Raw genomic sequence first — 18,795 nt, forward strand, 5'->3', positions numbered from 1 at the left:
GGATGAATGGTCACAACAGTCCCTTTGGAGAAAGAGATGCCTGAGTTCAGCCCTGAAGTATAATTAGGGGGTTCCCAATCAGGTGGCGGAGTCCTGAGCATGGGCCTGGTTGCATTGCAAGTGTGCCAGGTAACTGCAGGTACTTCAGTGTGGAAGCACAGAGTCTGTGAGGGCTGTCTGGGACCAGAAACTGTTGTTATCCTGCTCCATGGCCCCTGACCCACATCAGAGCCCACTTGCAGCTGCAGAAGTCCCCATCCACACGACAGCTGCTCCCTGAGTTGCCCATGGCCATTTGCTTCCTTGCCTAGGGGGTCCTTCGCTAGAGCTACAGAAGCCTGTTCAGCCAGAGTGTAGGCTGCCAGGAAGCTGGAGCTGGGAAGCCCCAGGGCTGACCCTCACCCCAGGAGGGACGTGGTTGGTGGATGTATACTTCAACCTCCCCACCTTTGATGAGGTCACTCTGACATGTGTTCTACGTGGCTCCTCAGGGTCCCCAGAGGGATGAGGCCACAGCTGCCCATAGTGTCAATCCACTCACTCCTTTTTTTGTCTCACTTTCCCCACTCTTTGTTTTATGCACACAAATGAACCGCCCCCAAGTCTTTGTCTCACGGTTTGCTTTTGGGAAAACCAAAGTATGCTACACTGTGTCACGTACATGGTTGGTGCTCAATAAATACTGGTGGAATATATGAGATCTGCTCCACTCCCCCCAGATCATGATTAATATGGGAAGCTCACAGAAAATTCATAGTGCAAGTGGGCTAATTCACTTGACTTCTGGGTGGGGCCTCTCCTGCTACCAAATGCTTTTCATGATCCTCTGTGTCAGTCCCTGTCTGCCCTTTGACCCTCCCATTTGGAGGCACTGCTCTCCTCCCCCATCTACAGCCAGGCCCTCTCCAGTCTCGTTGCCAAACCTGACAGAGGCTGGCTCAGGTCAACCTGGTGGGAATCTGGACTAATGGGTCCCAGGATGCAGTATAAGTGGCCAAGTCTTCACATCTGGGTGCCCTCAGGCTGCAGCCCTCGTCCACTCCTGCTTCTTGGCCAGGCTTGGAATGATAGCTGCCCTGAGATCCTTGGGAAAGACTCAGTTGCACTAATTTACTTGCTTGGCAGCTATGCCCTGACCGGGAACAATCATTGTTTGGAGCGTGATTCATTCCTCCCACTCACCAGAATCAATCTCTTTAGAGATCAGCATCTTCCTAGGTTGAGGCCCAAATTTATGAGGAATCAGGCTTTAAATTTGGAGTCATACAGACTAGGTTTAAAGTCTTACGTCCACCATTTACTGGCTGGATGACTTTGGGTAGGATACTTAACCTCTCTGAGTCTCGGTTTTCTCGACTGTAAAAGAGTCGAGATAAGAACACCTGTTTCAAAGGGTTGTTGGAGACATACATTTAGGACACTCTGCATTTGCTCAGAACATGGTAGGCCCTCTGATTTCCTGCTGTTCTTTCAGTGTCATTTCGATTGTTTGCCCTGCTCTTGGTCCCCTGGTCTTGGTCCTGCAGCCCTCTACTTTCTCCCCCTTAATCCCCAGCCCATCCTGCCTCCTGGCAGAGAATGTCTGAGTTATGACCCAGGACACTGGCCCCTTTTAGTTGAGTCACTGTTCCAACTGTGTTTTCTTAGATTCTGAATCTGTCTATTTGACATTCATTCATCACGGGGCCAATTGTCTTCACCATATTATCTTACTCTCTGTATTCTTGTTACTCTGGCCTCACTGATCAGGAAGAGACTATCCTTCTCAGGGCTAGCCAATACTTAGAGATGACAAAGGCCTCGCCTGGGAGCATGACCCTCACATGCAAAGTCCAGTCCAGAGCCCAGATCCCCAGTCATCCCCTTTATCAAGCCAATATTTCCCCTGCCTTAAATCACCCCGGGGCCAGGTACCAGACAACTAGGGACAGTCCAAGTGCCCCGAAGCCTGCCGGGATCATTCAAACTAGCCAATCTTAACTGTTTACTCTGTTCTACCTAGTCTTTCCTGTGGAACACACCAATAAAGTTTCTGGCCTAGGTTTTCTCTCTCTCCCTCTGCCTTCTGACCAAACCAGGTGCTTCCCCATGTGCTCCTGAGTGTCATGGTGTGCTTCCTCCTCTCGCAGAATGCAAGTAACAAAAATCTTTCAATGTCTTAGCTTCTCTGTGTCATCAGTCAGGCACCTCCATAAATTAAAATTCTGCGGCTACTTTTTGAGACACTCCTACTCATCCTTTTGGGAAACAGATGAGGTGTTCAAATTGTTATTGATTAGAATCCCTTTGGGTGCAGGGTCCTTACCTAAGGCACTTTTGGGTGCCTGGGTAAGAAAGTGCCAGAGCCAGGTCTTGTGGTTCATGACCCGAGAGACTCCTCAAGGTCTCACCTGTGATCCCCGAAATGTGAAAAGTAGATTTCAATTCAATTTGGATCCAACACATATTTTGTATTTTTTGAGAATCTTAAAATAAATATACTTGTAAAATAATTAAAACGATTTAGAAGTATATAAAGTAAAATATGAGAGTATCTCTCCATAAATCTCCTCCTTTGAATCCTAGTCCTCAAAGATTTCCACTAACTGTCCTGTGTGCACATCCTTCCACACTTTTTTGTTTTTGGTGAGGAAGACTTGCCCTGAGCTAACATCTGTTACCAATCTTCTCTTTTTTGTCTTGAAGAAGATTAGCCTTGAGCTAACATTTTTGCCAATCTTCCTCTTTTTTTTGGCTTGAGGAAGATTCACCCTGAGCTAACATCTGTGCCAATCTTTCTCTATTTTGTATGAAGGATACCTCCACAGTATGGCTGATGAGTGGAGTAGATCCACACCTGGGATCTGAGCCCCAAACCCGGCTGCTGAAGAGGCGTGCACAGAACTTGAACCACTTGGCCACAAGGCCAGCCTCCACACTTTTTTTTATACTACACAAATGTACATATGTTGAGAAAAAATTTAAAAAAAAAAATGGGATCCAGACATATCTATTTTCTGCTGCATGCTTTTTTCACTCAACAACATTTGGTGAATGTCTCTCCCTGCCCAGGGGTCTGTAGTTTGAGTACAGATGATGTATCTAGGTATTCCCTTACTGATCTGCATTTAGCTTGTCTTTAATTTTGCATCCATTCAGCTGCTGTTTCTGGAGAGCCCACTCTACACTATACAGGCTGGTGAGGCCCTCCAAGATCTGTCCTTGGGTTTCTTTCTGACCTCAGCTCTTGTCATTATCTCTTGTTCCCCTGCCCCACCCAGACTATCTTACTTTCCGCAAATGTTCCAAACACACTCCAACCCCAGGACCTTTGCACAGGACTTTCCCTCTGCCTGGAATGCTTATATGTCAGACCTTCACAGGCTTGCTCCCTCACCTCCTTCAGGGCCCTGCTCAAATATCACATATCCATGTGCCCTTTCTCATCCCCTGAATGAAATGGAGCCCTCCCCACCTTGGCCCTGCCCACCCCTCACCCCGCTCTATTTTTTCCCTAAGTGCTGTCATCATCTGATGTAGGGAATGGTAACTGGTTTATTTTTGGAAGGTCCAGGTGGGTACAGAGTTTCTGTCCTGGTCACTGCAGTGTCCCCCATGTCCTGGACAGGGGCTGGCACACAGTAGGCCCTGAACAGACATGTATTGACTGTGAATAGCCCTACTTTGTTGCTAGTGCTCTCATGTCCTCCAGTGGTCAGAACCACCCTGTGGAATAGGTGAGTGTGTCTCACTTTAAAGTGGAGGAAACAGGCTCAGAGAAGTGACCTCCCTTGCCCCAGGTCACACATCAGGGAAGTTACCTAAAGTGGTGGTTCTCCAATCTATCTAGTCCGCAGAATTTCCAGGGGGCTCTCATAAAACCCCAGAGGCCCAGGTCCACCCAACATGTTCAGAATCAGGATCTTTATGTGTAGGGCCTGGAGTCTGCATCTTACCCTGCTCCCAGGTGATTCTGAGAAAGGCCAGGGTCGGAAACTCCTGGTCTAGAATGTGTTTTAGCCCCTGGAGGGGCTGCTCCCTCCCTCCCTCGCTTGGAGCTTTAGCAGCCCAGGCCCTGTGGGTTCTGACCACATGGGAGGGGCCTGTAGAATGGATCCTAAGGGAGGAGTTTGGATGATCGTTGTTGTTTTCAGTTAGAAGGGCTGCGTCTCCGAGGCAAGCTCACAGTCTATTTCTGGGATTTTATTGCAATTGCTAAGATTACTTCCTTGTTGAAGGATAGCAAACCCCCAGGCTTTGGCATTTGCCTGTTGTTCTGGTTCCTCTCACCCCTACACTTTCATTTCACTAAAATCCCTCTTGTAAACCCTGTTGGTGCTTCTTTTATATGGTAATTATTGCTGTTTACTGCTAGGAAATGGAGAAAGGAAAGAGGCCCACAAAGAGGCAAAGCCCAACTCACAAGAATTCCTGGCTCAAACACCTCGTTTATTACAGACTCTTCTCCCCCTGCGGGACCTGGGAGCCTCATGGCATCACTCCGCACACGTAGAAGGGGGCTGCAACTGGGCCTCCGGGAGAGGCTGAGCTGGGGGCTGGCCGGACATGGACGTAACTCAGGGCTTATGGGGCGGCTGCTCTCCTGGACAGATGCCTCTGATGCAGCTGAAGGAGCACTGCGCTTGGCGTGAGAAGGTGTGGTTCGCATGCAGGCTCTGCTGCTTGGTCCTTGTCTGTACCATGGGGCTGAGATGAAGGCTGTAGCCACTCTAGGGCTGTGGTGAGGAGCAAATGAGGTGATGTGAGGTAAGCGCCTCCAGCTATACACAGGTGTGGACCACGGATGGGATGAACATGCCATCTCGATCTCCTGGCAAAAAATGGAGTCAAGTTTCTCCTTGTCTGGGGGAGTGGAGAGGTTAGGGATTTCAATAGAAGCACACAAACTCAGTGTGGTCTCTATGGCACGTTTCTAAAATTTTCAGTTCTTTTTGTGCTGGCTAAAACTTTCTTTATCAAAGCCATTCAAATTGCTCACTCAATCCAAGGCTAAAGGAATATTCTAGAATAGCTGGTTAACTCCTGCGTAAAGTAAATCCAGGTTAAGGAGCTAGATACTCATGAGTGCTTCTTTCCCTCCCTCTCTCCTTCCCTGTCTCCTTGTCTCCCTCCACGGCTGCTGTGTTTATGAGGTCCTTGTTGCAACAGAAAGAGCACGAGATTTGGAGTCAGACCTGGCTTCAAATCTTACTTTATCAACTTAATTCCTTTAGGCATCAGGTTTTTTGATGCAGAAAAATGAGGATAAGAATTAAAGTTGGTGTCACAGGAACTTTCTTGTTGTGGGGAAATAACTCCTCATGCTCTAACTGGAATTAGAATCTTAATCATCTGTACTTATATCTCTATCATCTATACCTACCTCTCTATCACCTATAGCTACCCCTAAACCTGCACTGACACCTACATCTACTTACATCTGTATCTCTATCTCTATCATCTCTCCAACTCGCCTGCACCTACACTGACATCCACACCTCTGTCTATATCATTCTCTTGCTCCTTCTCCTCTTCCAGGTTTATACTCAAATTTCTCTCTCCCAGTGAAGGCTCTCTTAACCACTCTTCTTAAAATTACAAATTCAACCATTCCACACTGCCTTCCTTGCTTTATTTTCTCAATTACCTGCATTATTACCTAACATACTCTCTATTTCACTTACTCATTTTTGTATCATCTGTCTTCTCCCATGAAATGTAAGCATTGTCCAAGAGGGCAGACATTTTTGTTTGTGCTTCTGGTCACTGAGTCCTGAGCATCTAGAACAGTGTCCGGTGCCTATTAGGAACATGTATTTGTTGTTGATGAAATAATTAAATGACAGCTGCTAATGTGGATAAACAATATGCGATTGGGACTCAGGCCTTCCCATATCTAAGTCTTCAGTAGTCTGGTTTCTGCGTGAGCTCCCCTCCACACAGCCCTTGAAAGAGTGCTGTGCACAATGGACAGGCCAGACGTAGGAACATCTTGTTACAGCTGGAGCTTTGGTCACAAAGGCCCTAGTGGGACCCCAGGACACTAGTGAGCTAGACTAGGTCAACGACATCGTTTGTGCTCTCTGGGGAATATCGTTCTGATTGCCAGGAAAGGAGGGTCCAGGGAAAACAAGGACAAACAGACAGCTTTTTCCTTTGGCTTCCAGGTCTGGTTTTGAACACAACCGTCTGGTATTTGAGCTTTCTGGCTGGTGAAATAAAATGCCACAAATAGAAATGTCCTAAGTCAATTAATTACATTTTGTTACTGTGCTGCGGTGGGGTTTGTCTGTCCTCAAGCTGAGCGGTGGAACGTAGAACATAAGCTGTAAGGTGGGTTGTCGTCACGCTTTTTACGTATGTCTATTTTATTTTGGCCTGTAAATTCTTTATGTAGTGAGCCTACTGTTGTCATTGAAACAATAATGGGACTGGTGAGCCTACTAAGAGCAAGGGTAGAGATGATGCAATCCACCTAGCCTCGCCTCCCCACAGTCCGTTTTCTGAACAGTCAGAATGGTCTCTAAGAATTTCGGTCAGAAACTGTCAGTCACTCTCCAGCTGAAAACTCTGCAATTGCCTCCCAGCTCCCTCAGGAGAAAGCTCCGAGCCTTTGCCGGGCCTCAGATGCCCTTGATCCCACTCCCTTCTGACCTCACGGCTCTGCCTCATGCACTTCATTCCAGCGACCTGGCATCCTCCTGTTTCTGGAACAAGCCAAGCACCATCAATCCTGCCTTCTCTCCTGCTTGTTACTCCTCAGCCCAGAACCCTCTTCTCCCAGATGCTGTGCCGCTCATTCCTCTCTACCTTCAAGCGTCTGCTCAAATGTTGGCTTTCTGTGGCTCCAGCCTTCTCTGACGCACTGTCTAATCAGCACACTTGCCCCCCTGCTACCCCACTTCCTTCTTCGTGGTCCTCTTCACCTCCTGACACACACACATCTTTTGCTCTCTTTGACTGTCTACCTCTCAACTGGACTGTGAGGGCCTGGCAGGAGAGAGTTGGTCTGTTTTGATCACACCTCTGTCCCATGTGCCTAGAATAGTGCCAGACACTTTGAAGATACTTAATCCTGGCTCCCTGTGACTGTACTGGTCTTGTGCGGAATTCTTGTAACCAGCAGTCCTAAAAGACAAGCCAAAGAGACCAGCCTTACTTATTTAACAGATGAGGCAGAGAGAGGGAGAGATTGAGAAAACTAGCCTTCAAGAAATCCCAAACTCTTACTCCTTGTTCTCACAAGATAATGCTCCTCATAGGAGCCCCAAAACCTTGGCTGAATCTGGGCCTGCTCTGTCCATATTCATCTTCTCTCCATCATGGCACGGATGAGAGGTGGTAGGACAGGGGGAGGGAGAAATCTGAGCTCTCCCCAGAGGCCACTACCTGCTGTGATGTGTCTGCCGGCTGCCCTCAGCCTGAGCATGAAACTTCCCCAAACTGACCCTTATGATTTCAAATAATCAAAGGAAGACAATCTAAATCTGAAACATGTGGAAGCTAAGAACCTGATTTGGCCCAGGAAAGCTGAGGCCTATTAAAATCTTCAAAGGCCACACATGCAAATGGTCCATGTTTTAGATTATCTCCCTCTCATTTGTCATGTCTGGAACAATTTTTACAACACTGAAATCAAAAGCTCTAAGAGTTCAGTTTTCTTCCTGCACACACCTCTTTGCTGGCGAGGTTCCAGAACATTCTCCACGCTTGTGGGTCACGAAAAGAGAATATATGTGGTCAGAGGGCTTCTCTGACAGTCTGCACTTCGGCCAAATTATTTTCAAAACTGAGATGAGTTTAGAGGGCTCATTATAGTTCAAGGTTTAAAATAAAAGTTTCAGGAAGGCTCATATGTTTCTCTTAAAACACAAAATATATGGGTGGTGTCATGTGGCTATTTTTATATGAGGTCTTTTAGCGAGAAACATTTGCTAAAATTTCAGTCTCAAAGGGAGAAAGAAGTGACTAGAATTTTTTTCTAGTGCTTACTCTGTAACAAGAACTGAGCTGGGTGCTTGCAGCACACATTTTGTGAGCTTACTGTCCTTATCTTAAGCAATGATCCCAGTTCTAACCTCCTAGAGAAAAACAGAGAGCAGCATCATGATTCCCTCAGTTTCCCTACTATCCTTAATTTATCCATATTCCCATCCATCGTCACTTGCGTCCTGCCTGTCTCAACCGACACAGGTGTGAGTCAGGACCCAGGCTCGTTCAAGACCAAGCCCTCGCCCTGGGTGGTTGTTTTGCTCCACCTCTTGCCTCTCGTAGATTACCTGGCTCAGTCACTTTCTCTCATTCTCTGGTATCTTCAATGTCCACCATGGGCTGATTGCTCTTAACCTGTACAAATGTTCAAGTCTCTTCTATCCTGAAATAACCTTGACTTGGCTCCCTTGACCCACCTCTAACCACCATGCATCTCTGTTCTTCCAAGGAAAATGGGCTTTCTAGGATAAAGGCATCTTGTAGACCAAAAAGGGATGAAGAAAGCAAATCAGCTCTTTCCAGGTATGCTTCAGAAACTGCTACCCGAAAGCATTCAGCTGTGCCTGGCCATCCTGTGCTCAGGAGGAGGTAGTAAGGAGTATTTCCAAACTACACCAGTTAGAAAGGTCAAAACTTTAGATAGATTTTCCAGATTTCATTGGGTTCCAGAGTGTTCCACTTCAGGCCAATTAGAAACTGGAGACTGACCATTAAGAGTGAGAGGCAGGAGGAATGTCTGTGCACAAGTATGTGAATGGGGAAGGGGATAGAGTGGAGAATATAAATCGTTTCTGTTCCCTGCCCAATGACTGGTTTTGAGGCTTTATGGAGAGAGTTATTAATGTCAGATGCTGAAAGGAATGTTTCCAGGAAAACTTTTCAAGAAGATATTTCCAGTAAAGACTTAAAGCTCTGGGTATCAGCACAACTACTTTGGGGCCAGGTGACTTAAGGTAGGGAGGTGGCTTTCTCTTCCTCTCTGCCTAGAACTTAGCAACTCTCTGGTTGCACGAAGATGATCAACTTTGGGGAAAACAGAAGATTGTATCCTTCATATAAATGTTACCATTCTCAAGATGGACACCATTAAGGTCCATGATTTACAGAGTGGACTATGATTTGGACTACAATTTGCATAATGACTGTTGCATAAGAATTCATAAGCACATGTGGGCACAGCCTAGAAACACTTGGGAGAAGGAGCTCAGTGAGAGGAGAGAGCATGACATTAGATTGTTGACCTTTGGGTGTCTTTATCAGTATGCCCAGGCTGGTGAGCTGAGGCCAGAGGAATGAAACATAATCTCCAGGAAGACAGGGATTTTTGTCTGTTTGGATCGCTCCTGGTCTAATAAATAAATAAATATATTCATTGAATATGATATGAATTTGGCTGCATTCAGGCCAGAAAAAGGTGGCAACCTGCAGAGAGCTAGATATTTAGTCTAAACAGCTAGAATTGGTTAGAAACCAAGAAGAACTGGCTGAATTCAGACTCAGGATATGGAGGACAGAGTGAAGGAAGAGGAATGCCCTCTTGTCAAGAAAGTTTGGCTATAAAAACAAAGAGAGAAGTCAGATGGAAGTCTGAAAAGGTTATGGGATTTATTATGTCCCACAACATGGTGCAGATTGTACTACTAGAGATGGGAAATACCAAAATAGTATGCTATCTCAATGATCTCCATATTTACAAGGTGAGATGGAAGGGGCTTGTATGTTCATTCCTTGTTACAGGTAAGGATTGAGAGAATAAGGTTAAATGGTTTGCTAAAGATCACAGAATTCATACAGGCACAAGAACCATGGCTTTGAATTGCGTTCTATCATTTTTTTCACCTTACCATAATGTGAAAATGAGATTTTGGCTGATGGATAGATTTTGACTCTGTGAATCTGCAGACTCTTTCTGTTTGTTTCGATTTCTCTTTTTAATTTTGCAATGGCGACTATCAGGTGATAAGCTTTAAGCATCCGTCTTTGACTGGAAAAGTGGGAGTGACATGGGAAGATAATTAAAATGGAAAGAAACCCAATTCAAAACCTGGCTTCATGGGTTAAGATGAGGATAATGTGTTGAAACAGCTGAAAGTCTCTGTGAAGGCTTTATTTCACATCTCAACAACACAGAACAAATTGCACAAATTCTAGGAATTATATTCCTTGGTAACAAACATTGAAGTCACTTTTTAACATGTCACCAAATGGCTCTGTTGACTCTGTTTTGTAACAAGTCACAACCAGATGGCACTTTGAAGAGTACGGCGCAGTTTGGAAAACAAAATCGCTTAGACATTTTTGTCTGGTTTGCTAAGATAATGTGATGAAGCCCAAAATGAAAGAATCTTGGCATGCATTGATAGAGAAAGGCTACACACCATTCAGTGGATTTGTCCTAATTTCTTGCAATCAAAGAGTTGATTCTTCAACTGTCAGCTCTTGGCTGAGTTGGGTTTCATGAAGGTTTACGCACTTGCTGAATAAAAGGTGCAAGAACTACTCTTCCTCGAATGCCCGTTATGTGTCAGACTCTTTATGTGGTATTTAATTTAATTCTAAAGCAATTCTATGGGTAACTATTATTACTCCTATTTTAAAAATAAAGAGATTGAGATCCAGAGACATCCCACATCTATTTAGTTATAGAGCTGGAATTCAGATCTTGATCTGACATCCAGAGCACTTCTTTCCATTACTCTGTGCTACTTCAGGTAGAATCCTGTCTCTACCTATCCCTTATGTCTTGGTTTAGAACTATTATCATGTTCACAATTAAGTATTAGAATAGATGCAGCTAGAAAATGTTTATGTAATGTAGTCTTATTTATGTAATGTATCAAATTCCAAATTTATTGCTTTCAGAAATAGGAATTTATGGCATATTTTGACAAGTACTGTAGTTTGACTCACTCAACACTCATCCCAATGCACTTCTCCCTTGCCTTTTTCTGTATTAAAGATTGGAAAGCAGAATACACAAACTTCCAAATTCCCTTGCAGCTAGTTTGGCCAATAAGATGCACAAGGAAAGTCCCAGAAGAATTTCTCTTCTCAAATAAAAAGGCAAAGTTTGACAAGGAGAAGGCTTTTACCTTCCTGCCTGGAATATGAACTCAACACCTGGAGGTACAGCAGTTGTTTTTCCATGGCAGGAATGGAAGCCACTTGCTAACGCTGGTGAAGCAGGAAGATAGAGGCAGCCTGGTTTCCTGGTGACATCTTTGAATTGCTGCACTACCTTCGGGTCACTTACCTCTGGGTTTCTTGTTATGCGAGAAAAATAAACCCCTTATGTGTGAAAGGAACTGGGCTTTCCAATACTCACAGGCAAATGCAATCCTAACTTATACACAAGATAGCTAGAATTTTTAAAGACATTCCTATTTTCTAACAGTGTTCCATTTTTAAGCCATTTTGGTCCAGATTTATAGTTCTGAAACATTGGAAGTACAGCCATCAAATTAGGCAATAGATTCATTGGTACAATGTTCATCTGGTTGGGCACAAACTGGAACAGATTTGTGTCCCCTCCCTGGTTGTGGGAAAATGGCCAGCAGAGCCTGTGATCTGAGTGACTATGTTTCTTCCAGAAAGTCTGGAGATCACTTCAGCCAAAGTGACCGGCATGGAGTCAGGGAGGGACAGTAGGACGGCTGGATTCGACACGTCACCACCATTTTGCCTTGCTTAGATGTAGACTTGGCCTTTGGTTGGAAAAACTAGAGAAGACTTTGAGGAATCATTTTGTTTATCTTTTCACCTTGGGGAAGGACAGCACTCATGTCACACCACATGTATATGATAACCGATCTGGTTTTAATAGACCTCCAAAGAAGACAATTCCTCAGCCTCTTCCCTCAGGAGGTTGTTTTGACATTTAAAAACTCGCAGTAAATTCTTTTTTTACTTAAATAGGATGTGTGTTGCATGTGGGAGAAAAACCTCATTATCCTTCTAAGGCAGAGTGGTAGAGCGGAACGTTAGTGGGTTGTGGAATAGGGCAGTCCTGGGTTCAAGTTCTAGTTCTGCCACTTCCTAGCTGGCGAACTTCCTTGTTACTTAACTGCACTGAGCCTCAGTTCCTCATCTGTAAAAATAAGCAGAGTAGTAGCCACACTACACTAGGGTCATGGTGAGTAGCTAATGTATGTAAAATGCTGGGAATATTATTTGCATAAAAGTAAGCTCACAGTAGCAGTTCCCTTGTCCTCCCCTACTCTCCCCACTGGACAGCAGCTCACCACCATTCTCTGGGTGAAATAGCTTTAGAGCCCCAGGGAACATTACTGAATTGCCCCACAACTCTCTCTACTACCAGCCAATTAACTCCAAGGTCCTTATCTCATCCTCTTTGCTCTTATCTTTTACTTCTTGGATTGTGTCTTTGGACCTTGCTTCCAAAACAATTTTTAAAAACATGTTTGCAATTTGGAGATACAGCATTTTTATAAATTAAGCAAAAAAATCTCAGCATTTGAAAATCAAAAACATTGACGCGTGCATTTTATGTTGCTGTGCACGCAAAATTCTCCTCCTAGATTATAGATCCATAACTGAGGTTTACACTATGGTGATAAAGGCAAAATGGAGTAATGAGACAATCATCTGGATTGGTACAGCCAAGAATATTCTGGCCACAAGTATTTGGCTGATTGAAAGACAAAGACTCCTCTGGTATAAGCTATCTGCGTTGCGACCTTCACATTGAATAGGCGCGGTCTCAGACCCAAGTGAGATCTGCCACACCATTTTAAGAAAGGAAACATTTCAGACCTTGGATTGTTTTTTTTAAAGCTGTACACAGGACTCTTGGCTGATAGAGTGTTGGCTCGACTGATTTCTGGCAGCTTTGCACGTTGGCTCCACTAATATATGTACGATTTCAGACTCGAAGCCACACATGAAGTCATTGTGAAGCTGCACAATTCATCCCTAAAAATCTGCCATGCAGTGGTTCTTGTCTTCTCCAACAATGTAATCCCTAGGAATTGTGATGATTTGAACTTTTTAAAACGAATCATTAATTAATCTTCATTCACTTAGGACCAACTAACTTATCTTTGATGAGGAAGAATATTTTGAAAAAAAAAATCCCAGAAAATGGAATGAATGTAGTATAGTTTGACTCAGAGATTTTTTTTTCTTCTTTTCATACAATTACTGATGGCATATGATACTAAGACAAGGAAAGAAAATGACAGAAAAGACTTTTTGGGCTAAAAGAAGCCCCATAGACTACCTCCAGCTCTGTAGTTTATGGGTGGTGAAAACGAGGCCTAGAGTTTCTATGACTCATCTGGTGTTAACGTGGTTAGTCAGCGGCTTAACCACGGCTTTTGTGTTTTTCTTTTGATTCAAGTCTGTGCTAAATGACAATTCCTTGATGAGGCGATCCCTGACCACCTTAGCTAAAGAAGTATCCTCTTCCTGTGCCTGCTGTGCACTCTATCTCATTACCACATTTTATTTTCTTTGTAGCACTTATCAGTCTCCAAAGATACATTCTGGTCATGATTCTATTGTTTCCTCTCTAAGGTATGAAAGCAAGACTACGGCTCTTGTTTGCTGCTATATCTGGAATAATGCTTGGCTCATAGTAGGTGCTCAATAAATATTTGTGGATTGGATGGACCAGAGTTAAGGAGGAAACGAACTCCCGTGTGTTGGGCACTTATTACTCTAGGTGCTACGCAGAGTTGTTTATGTCTGTTGCATACGCTTGAGAAGTAAGTGACATGCTTTAAATCTTACAGAGAGAAAGTGGTGAAGCCAGAATTCAAAGCCAGAAATATTTCACCTCAAATCCTGACACTTGCCACCACAAGAAATTATTTCCAAAGTTTAGTGGTTCCTGTTCCACCACACCCTCCGTGACCTCTTTCTGAGGCATCTCGAGTTCCCAGTACATGTTTTGGCATGCCCCTGTTGGCTTGTGTCTATCTATGTTGCAGTAGTCTTCAGAGAAATCAATCTGACTATGTTTTATTCAACACAGTCCATGCTCTATGTTGCTGGTTTTTCTGTGTAAAGTTTACTGAGTGAATGTCTCATATTACAGATATGATAGCTCACTTTATTCTACTGTGGTGATGAATTCCACTGAGTTGTACTGATTTATAACAAAAAGTCTACAAAGGGAAAGAAATCTACTCATCTGCTGATCATCGAAGCCTGATGCAATCAAAGGGGTTGATGACAAAAAGTTCAGATGGTCACAGGGCTTAGAAAGTGACATGTGCCAAAAGATGAAGAAAGCGCTGGGATATAAACAAGACAGTAAATAACTCTGAAATAGTGTTGATTCTGACCACAGGGTAATCCAAAAATTTGAATGGGAGAAAATTTCCCATCTTTTGTCCTTAACCGAACTTTTTACCTTCTTCAGGTGGGACACAGCAACCTACACTTTTTCCCAGATAACAGGACATGCTGAGAAGAGTGACTGTCAAACTTTGATGCACATTCAAACCCTCTGGAGAATTACTAACAAAGGGTTCCAGGTACCTGCTTTAATTAATGAGGCCCTGGGCCAGACAGAGTGAGGACCTAATTGATGATGAGCTTAGCATCCTTTGCTACCTCCCTCTTTTCTGCAGGGGGCAGTATAGGCCCAACAGTTCAAGAGTGTGGGGTTCTGAACAAAGCGCAGACCTTGGAACTAGATAACCTCTGATTAGCTCCCAGCCCTGCTGATTTCTGAGTGTGTGACTTTGGGGGAGTTACTTCACATCATTGAGCTTCAGATTCCTTGTCTGAAATCTGCATGGTCAATGGTCAATAACTTTTACCTAGAAGGCCATTGTGAGAGCTGGATAAAGGAATGCATGTGAAAGACGGAACAACCACAAGGGAAGGAGGCGGCGGTTGAAAATGTGGCCTTTCTCCACTATGATAAAGCCAGATCATTTGCTTCCAAATCCCATCGCCTGTGTGGCTGTAGGCAAGTTCCTTAGTTATCTCTAGCCTCAATTTCTCCTTTATGAGAGACAAAAACAACACTTTACCTACATTAACTCTCAATCTTTACATGAACCCTGCTGTTTTTTCCTTTATTTCATAGTAAGCAAACTGAGGCCCAGAGGAGTTAAGTAACCAACTGTGGATCTCACGGAGGCCAGCTGGGTTGTGGATCCAGGTGCTCTGGTTGCAGAGCCACTTCTCCTAACCAGTGAGCCGCCTGCTCCGAAGACCACATGAGGCATGGCAAGCAGAGGGCCAAGCACATGGCAAATGCTCAGTAAATGTCTTCCAATATTTGAATAATTTCCTTTCACATTCCAAACGTGTATCCCTCTGTTTTATGATCCATTGCACCACACATGTCCAACTGCCACCGCCCAGATGCTGTTATTGTCCACGAAAATGAAAACTCTCTTGGGTGTATAAACTACAAACATATTTATACTAGAAGGGGAGCATTGTCTTACATTTTGTTTTTATTGCTTTCAGCACATTAGGAATACAATATACAGGCATACCTTGGAGATATTGCAGATTTGGTTCCAGACCACCGCAATAAAGCGAATGGCACAATAAAGCAAGTCAAACGAATTGTTTGGTTTCCCAGTGCATGTAAAAGTTATGTTTATACTATACTGTAATACTGTATACTATATTGCAGTCTATTAAGTGTGCAAGAGCATTATGTCTAAAAAAATCTACATACTTTAATTAAAGAATATTTATTGCTAAAAAATGCTAACCATCATTTGAGCCTTCAGCAGGTCATGATCTTTTTGTTGGTGGAGGGTCTTGTAAAATATCTGCACTAGAACAAAGCGCAATAAAAGGAGGTATGCCAGTATATTTATTAAGTAAACGTGAAAGGTTAGAGATCACCCCATACAAAAGGTAGAGATGAGTTACTTAATGGAGGGCTACATAGGAAACAGCCTGTTATAAATTCCCAGTAACTGAAATCTCTTTCTACCTGGAGCCTCCTGACCCTCTAAGGCACCTTACACACGTGCTGACAATTACTAACATATTAGGAACAAGACCAGTTTTATCGTCACAGGACATCAAAGTGTGAAGCAAAATTATTCAAAGAGAAGAAAGGAAGTCAGATATCAACTAGAGTTAAGGGCAATTATTATTGTGATTTGGGAGCTTTCCAGGGAGTCTGGAGAACTCAACGCAGGCTGAGGACGCAAGGCTTCTTATTCGAGTCAGGAATCAGGACATATTGGGAGATGCGTAGTTTGAAGATGGGGCAGAGTGTGAGATCTCGGGACACAAGTTCCCTGCAGCCGTAGGGCTCTTGATGAGGGACCCTGGAAAAGGACACTCGAGTTCCTGGGGAAGCTGCAGTGTCTCACAGAACAAAGGGTGATTGACACAAAACTATTTCCTATATTCCTATCTATATCTCTGCAATTACTTCCTAGTCCTTAACCACAATCTGATTTAAAATACCTGTAAAAGAAACATACTCCAGTACAATGCATTATTTATGAAATTATGCAATCCATTCCTATAGTTACTGTTAATACAAACCCATAGTTTTGCCAACACAGTCTAGATGTTTACATTCTTATATCGCAATGAATGCTTTATCCCCGCACAGCCATGTGGAGTGACAAACACATTTGCTGAATAAAATAAACAGTAAATGAATCAGCACTCTTAACCAAAAATAAAATAAGCACAAGATTTATACTACTGCAAGGAAATCTCCACAGAACAGTACTAGCTTTAATGTTTTCTTTTTCCTCTACTAAAATCCTACATTATATCAAAATGAAAGAAACACCTTAAGCTTGAATCACAGAGGTGCAGACTACATGACAATTCTGTTTTTCAGAGTGAGGCTACGGAGCCCCTTCTGTTTACCCCCACAGTGTCCATGTTGGCCTCAGGATCCTCTTGAAGATGGATCTATAGCTATTAAAGAGCGTAATCGCCAAGTCCAGGACTGTTTTCAAAACTAACCCTTCCCAGGCAAAGCCGATTCTGACCACTGACTTTCGCTTTCTCTCTTGTGTTCATCCCCCAGAGGAGATGTTTCATTGAGTAAGCCCCAGTCAGTAAACACCCCCACACCTCACAGAAGAAGAGGGAAAGAGTAACACCAACCTGAGCCAAAAGACTCATCTCTGGGAGAAAAAAAGCCTGAAGAAGTTTACTTCGATAGGGAGAGAGGACTGTTTACTTACATTGCTCGCAAGACTTTCCAACAGCTGGAGTCTTAGAACCCTACTGCGCACAGATGTGAAGCTTTCACTTGAAATCCCCCTCCCTTTGGCAGCAAGGAGTGCTCATAACTCTTTGGGGCTTCAGATTGATAAGTAATTTCCTGATTCGTTTCAAAAACCTTCTCCCAGGCCTTGAGCAGTGGCTGGGAGAGAGGGAGCACGCAAGACCCATGACGTGCAATGACGCCCTGGCCTACACAGACTTCCTAATGGTTTGATTGAGCCTGAAAGAAGTATTTGTTGACCACACGAACAAAAATAAATATCCTCCTCTATCTGTTGGCTCGCTCTCCGAATTGTATTCAGGAAACAGCGCAAAGAGTCTGGACAATATTTGTTTTAGAAGCGTGAAATTCAAGTTGAATGTCTTCTCATTTTTCTTGCCAGGGGAAATCAGGGCACCTTTGACTGGTTTTCAAAGCATGTTGTGATTGCTTTCTTACCAGCCACTTTAGAGAATGTTCTTAGAGGCCATGCAGTTCAGCCTCTCCAGTTTACAATGGAAGGAAATGAAGCCCAGAGCTTACAAGCCTTGACCAGAATCACATAGCTGGTTAGTGCAAGAATTGGAACCAAATATCCTCCTTTTCCCCATTTCACCTTCCTTCCCTTGTTATCTCATCTCTTGGCGCTCATCTCCCCATGCTGACCACTACTAGTTTTCTTTCTTAGAGTTTAAGTCTCCTTCCGTTTCTCATGAAACAGTCAGAAAGAAAAAAAGGAGAAAACATTTTGCTCAACCACGTAGAAAAGCATCTGTAGCATTCTGACACAGATGAGGCTGTCTTTATCCTGGAAGTAGTCACAACCCACCACCAAGGGAATTGAGATCAGCCTCACTTTTGAAAACACTTAAGCCCCAAATCCAGCTTGTGTTTGATTATTCCACTCACTTTCTTTGTCCTTTCATAAACTCATTGTTTAAATGTCCTTGCAGTTAAGATTTGTACTCTCTCATCTGTAAGAGCAACTTTCTAGTTGAGCCTTGTCTTAGGCTGCTAGGGCTGCCATAACAAAATATCAAAGATTAGTAGCTTAAACAACAGAAATATTTTTTCACAGTTCTTGAGAGTAAAAGTCTGAGATCAGAGGGCCAGCATGGTCACTAGAATCCTAGTGACAGCCCTTTCCTTGACTTGTAGACGGACGCCCCTGGCTGTGTCGCCACACGGTGAAGAGAGGGAGAGAGCTCTCCCTTTCTCTCTTCCTCTCCTGACAAGACTACAGTCCTATTGGATCAGGGCACCACCCTTATGACCTCATTTAACCTTAATTACCTGCTAAAGACCACATATTCAGATACAGTCATGGTGACCCTATATGTTAGGGATTCAACATATGGATTTTGGGGGGACACGATTCAGTCCATGGCAAACCCGGAAAAATGAGAAAAGAGAGCTAATGTTTACTGAGTACTTACTGGGTATAAAGCCCTACTTGTTCCTTTTCTCATTAAATCTTCATAACAACTTTGAGAGGTTGCTATTGACTTTTCCAAGTTCCCAAAGCTAATAAGTGGCAGTGTCTAAATATAAACTGTGATAACCAGAACCATGCTCTTTCCATGACACAGTCTGCCTCCTCCTCTCCCTCTGTCCTAGATTCTGAGCCATGAACCTAGACGTTTCCT

At 43.7% G+C, this 18,795-nt stretch overlaps 1 protein-coding gene and 2 long non-coding RNA genes across 5 annotated transcripts in view; 2 read left to right on the forward strand and 1 right to left on the reverse strand.

Annotated features, from left to right (window-relative positions):
* The window catches only part of C1QTNF7 (C1q and TNF related 7), a 101,700-nt gene that overhangs the window by 52,516 nt on the left and 30,389 nt on the right, over nt 1-18,795 (reverse strand). Inside the window, exon 1 of one of the 3 annotated variants that reach the window (XM_014851820.3) lies at nt 17,127-17,376. The exons of the other annotated variants lie outside the window; for them this stretch is intronic. The gene's annotated coding sequence lies outside the window, so the exon portion shown is untranslated. Of the gene's footprint in view, nt 1-17,126; nt 17,377-18,795 lie in introns of those variants that run through there. 3 annotated transcript variants of the gene reach the window in all.
* Nucleotides 1-18,795, forward strand: part of LOC123284788 (uncharacterized) — an 88,583-nt gene that overhangs the window by 21,080 nt on the left and 48,708 nt on the right. The gene's annotated exons all lie outside the window — the stretch shown is intronic.
* LOC139044893 (uncharacterized) lies at nt 6,211-15,157 on the forward strand. The gene is made up of 3 exons (XR_011502315.1): nt 6,211-6,312; nt 14,357-14,471; nt 15,032-15,157. It is a non-coding gene; the product is annotated as an uncharacterized lncRNA (long non-coding RNA).

This window comes from Equus asinus, chromosome 3 (genome assembly GCF_041296235.1).
Source record: "Equus asinus isolate D_3611 breed Donkey chromosome 3, EquAss-T2T_v2, whole genome shotgun sequence".
Taxonomy (NCBI): domain Eukaryota; kingdom Metazoa; phylum Chordata; class Mammalia; order Perissodactyla; family Equidae; genus Equus; species Equus asinus.